We start from the raw sequence: 5,416 nt of genomic DNA on the forward strand, positions 1-5,416 counted from the left end.
TTCCGAGAAATATATAAATACATATATATATACAAGAATTGCTCGTTTAAAGATATAAGTGGTAGTAGTAAAACACTTTATTGTACAAAAATCTAAACAAAACAGGAAAAATAACATAAGATAATTCCGCTCAAGTTGTGTATGTCACATTTACTTAATTTAATCGTTAGAAAATTATTTAAGTAGACTTGTTCGTTTATTTTCATCCACAGTTTAAACCTACTTCAGTACTTACCTACTTATGTATACTTTATTTACATTTAGTATAATAAAGTAGTGCAGCTCCAAACAAAGAACATCAGCCAACATGTAACCGGAAACATGTTCACGCGACTATCATCATTATTGTTTCAATGTTATGGTTTAATTTCCTGAAAGCGAACGATCCATTCGCTTAACGTACGTATGCACGTGATATCAACACTTTATGACACCGGGCTATGAAAATATTCATTGAAGTGCGCTGCTTTGATTAAATTACAGCGTTTTGTATATTAGGTCATTACCTATGAAATTGGCGTTTTGTTCGGAGAATTTCAACGAAACACGAATTTCCATACAATTAATTTTGCGGATATTTTTTTGATGGCTAATTCAAACCAAACAAAATTTTTCCAGTAATTTTTGACACCTTTAAGGTATGTTTTCAATATCTCCATTTCTTGAAAATTGGTACCATTAGAAAAATATAAGTAATTTTAATACTCGAACCGACAGCACATGAAAAGACCTATTTTCAAGGCTTAATTCTGAACACTTAACAATAAAAAATAACAATTAATTGCTGTCAAGCAGTTTGGCGAAATCATATTGTAGTTTTATTGTAATTGTGTATGTACTTTTGTAAAAAAAAAAAAACTAGGATCAGACTTATATCTATGAACAAAAACGCCAATTTCATAGGTAAGGACCCAATACAAATTAGTATCCTGTGTTTTGAGTACTGTTAGAAACGAATAAAGTTTGAATATAATATTATTTTGCCTGACACCCATATTTATAAGATTAGTTGCAGTAGGGGAAATTGAAACTAGAAATTCGTCGAAAAACGAGTATTCGTCCACTCTCCGGCATACTATTAATTTATACATTTGTAATAGGGCCTAGAAAAAGGCTCCAACTTTTTTTTATCTACTTTAAGACTTAACTTAAATAATTTTCTTTTAAAACTGATAATCTTGAGCACAGATTGTTCATAAATATCTTCTGAACTGAAAAAAATCGAATGATCTGAGCGCAGCATTTTAATTCATCTAAAAAAACACTTTATTCTCATTGCAAACTACAATTTTCTCATAAAACATCAACAAACTGTAATAAATGGTTCTAAGGACGTCTTTTTAATTCCGAGAGGAGCAGGATTGGAAGTTCACCGTACAATGGCGGACAATTTTCTGTCATTACACTCGCGGCACAAAAGATATCGCTGCGATGAAAAACATTGAAACGCATTGCATATTTTGTTAAGGAGAGTGTAGTGCAAGAAACGTTATCATATTTTTTATTAATGTACTAGATCTTATTTATTTGAGACCTAGGATATTTATAATCTTAAAACCACTTAACTGTTATCTACTTATTTAAACCATTTTAAAAATGGCATTACTTAACAGTCTAAAAAAGAGCCAGACAAATACAGATAAGTAAAATAACAGTAATTAAAAATTAAATAAAGAGTTATAGGTTTAGATTTTTTTTAGATTTAGATATTTATTCTCATATAGGTACTCGTATACACGTACCGTAAAACGGGGTGAAAAGACACGATTTTCAACTTCAAGGACGATTTTCGCCAATAATCCAAATTATAAAAGTAAAAAATTTGATATCATTTTTTGAGTCTAGGTTAGTTATTCAATTTTGCATTTGTGAAAAAAAATTTTACCTACCCAATTCAGAGAAAATCGAAGAAAACTACCTGTTTTCTCCATATCCTTAAAACGGGGTCGATAGACACAAGAAAGGGGTGAATAGAAATATTAAGTTTTAGGTGTCATAGGCATCGAATTTGGTCATTATTATGTTAATACTCTATTGGAAAATGGTATATATATATGTGTTAAACAGCTATTTGACACAAAATTATTTTTTCGTGTCTTTTAACCCCCAAGGCGTGTCTCTACACCCCATTGTGGTAGCTAATCACCCCCTATGGCGTAACTACTCACCCCATATGCGTGTCTACTGACCCCTTTATCACGTAAAATTACTTGTTATTAGTTTTTGGCAAAAAAATGCTTCATTATAGAGAAAAGTTGTGATATTATTTATTATTTAGGTACTACAGATACTATATTACCAGGTTAGCTAACTTTTACTTAGTTAATGTCAAAACATTTACCGCTAGAACAAAGTTCAGACAGGCTTCATTTCTTACCTCGGCGAGACCTTACTTTAGAGTCAAAAAAATCTAACTTTTAGGCAGTTTGATTGAGTTATTTTGGTATCAATGTAGAGAATAAATAGTCTACTATATACGCATTCCAACAAATCTAATTTTAGAGATGTACGTTTTTAAATATAACAACTTGAATTCAATTCAATTCTCTATTCACCCCGCGATTTCTGTTGACCCCGTTTTATGGTATTTAACTATTATACCTATATTAACAAATCTCAGCTAACAATAATAAAATTGTACTGGCCCTTAACGGAGCATTGCAAATTACCCTCTAGTACCAGTAACTACCACAATTAGACCAGACTCTGCTTAATTTTTATCTTATTTGACAAGACACGTTAAAAAAACCTTGGGATTAAATATACCTCGGTTTTATTTGCCGGGCTTTGTAACATCGGTTGAAGGCCAGTTTACCGACACTTACGGCCTGATTCGAACGTTGATATAAGTAAGACAAAGTATGGTCTAGAATCTAGAATGTCTAGATACGTTATGGATCGGATATGTCAGTTCAAAAGTGACATTTTATATGAAGAAACCTCACTTTTGACACTGACATATCCGATCCATATCGTATCTAGACCTAATATGTAATATGTGACCTAATATTTGTATATAATAGTTCGAATCAAGCCGATTATTTAAAGTGAAGAGAAATACTTACTTAATATATAAAATATAATAATAAATAATAACTTTTGTTTTTTGTTGATTTTTCCCGTACCTACTTTTACATCTAAAAAGACATCCTAGTATTTTGTTTAGTAAAAATCTTGATTTCAACAATTACCTAGCTTTATCAGCGCTCTTAGGACCTCGTTCAACCGGGCTTAAACGACAATTTCAATTGAACGAAATGCGCGTATAATCCCAGTTAATCTTATAAGAAGAATTCGCGAAATGTACGTAAAAACATCGTCGGGGTATTTTTTAATTACTGTCCCATAAAACTTGTTTGCTAGGACATAATTTAAGAAGTAGATCAGATGGGAGTAAAGACATCGATTAAAATTGGTAAGTACAGGGACTGAGTTAGCACTTAATTATTTTGTATTATTCCCATAAGACTTAATCGACATGTAATTTAATTATAGGAAGTGCACTCTTTAAGACTCTTCCTCATTTATTTGGTGACAATGTGTTTTATGCACTCATATGTTATATTGTTAATTAACGTCTATTCTATTCCTCATCGCGCGATCACTATCCATACTTAATAGTAATAGTACATTAGCTGCTCGGCTTAAATTTACGCGTCCAGATTCTTTTAAAATAACATAAGGCGGTACCACTATGATGGTAATGGTAATGGCTACTAACACTCAGCAACTAATAACTTGTTGTTTAACACTTATACGAACATAAATAGCGGTTATTAATTAATTTACTTGTAATACCCATGGTTAAAATCTCATTTCTAAAAGAAGTTGAATGACCCGCATAAATTTAAATTGATATAGAGACACTGGAAGATTCGTTCGATTTGATAGCAATTGAAGAGTCCTAAATTTACCTATTTTACAAAATGAATTACATGTCACGTTGGATTGAAACTCGACATAATAATGGTTAAACTAAACAAGCACAAAATATCTAATATGTAGTAATCATAGATAAGTTTAACGTAGGAAGCAATTAATGGTGTTCTGGTACGTTTTCAGGGAATAAAAAAACGATTTTAAAAATGCAATTATGTCGCTTAACTTCAAACTTGTTTAAATCCATTCGACCCTCTCAGCAAATATCTACCCTATTACCTATTCTATATTATACGTAGGTAGTGACAATTTTAACTTTTCTACTTTGGGCCTGATTCGGATTTCGAAATAGATATCTATTAGATATCTTTTAGACATCACCAAGATACGATAACGATATGTTTAAGATCTAACCTGTCAAATTTGACATTTGCGCGATTCTGGAGATACTCTTGAACGATTTCCACAGGATATGACTTAGAGATCCAATTCACATCTAATATATATCTTACTCTATCTAACGTAAAAGTGACATTGGTTGCCCGAATTGCGCTGCAAAAGAGAACTAGTTGATATCTAAACTATAACGTATCTAGAATGGATCTAATACCTACGTGTCGTCTCTTGTGAATATCTTGAAGTTCGAATACGGGAGTTTGTAACTATTTCGATTAATGTTTAACTATTGAAATAAAATACTATTGTATATTATCTTTGGTAATTAATAAAAAGTTATGCTTGATAAATTCCTCAACAGTATTCATAATCATTCAAAATATTGTACTTACCACAATTTATGAATTTACGCTTTAATAATAAACACCTGATTTTTGTAAAAACTTATTACTCTTGTATTTTTGTGGTGTAAAAATACCTGCTCCTAAATGAGCGAGAAAAAAAAAATACTATTCAAGTACCTAATCTTAGTTTACAATGGTAGTCTCTTCTAGTATAAGCCATATACTGATCACTGGTACACTAGTAGAAAAAGTGAGTATGGGTTGTTCTATGGGTAGTAATATACCATGGGCGTAACAGTTCGTGCTTAGAGACAATAAATTAGTTAAAAACAAATCGGTGTATTGAACAGATAAAGCTAATGCTTTGATGTGCAGTTATGTGCCTCTAGATGCATAATATTATCGTAATGTTTGAATTGTTTTTTAAAAGCTGCGGGTCGGATTTAAGTCGTTTACAAATTGATTCTAAATGAACAGTCATGAGTAGCTAGGGATTTACTGCGATGTTACATTTTAAAATAATTAACTATCTAACGAGTGAATTGCAAAAATTTGTACGTATTTAATGAAGCGCAGTTAAGAAGCTGTGATTAGTCTTAACTTAATTGATTCATTTGTGTTACGAAAAAGAACTGTGTAAATTGTATTGTATTGTATTTATTGTACTTAATTCGTACACATATAAGTCTATAGCATACGCTAACACACTTTCATGCATCTTACTTAAATAGAAATGGCTTGAAACAGTGGTAACACAATGAAATCAATTAACTTTAGACTAATTACAGGTGCTTAAC

The sequence above is a fragment of the Cydia splendana genome, chromosome 1, assembly GCF_910591565.1.
Source record: "Cydia splendana chromosome 1, ilCydSple1.2, whole genome shotgun sequence".
In the NCBI taxonomy this organism is placed as follows: Eukaryota; Metazoa; Arthropoda; class Insecta; order Lepidoptera; family Tortricidae; genus Cydia; species Cydia splendana.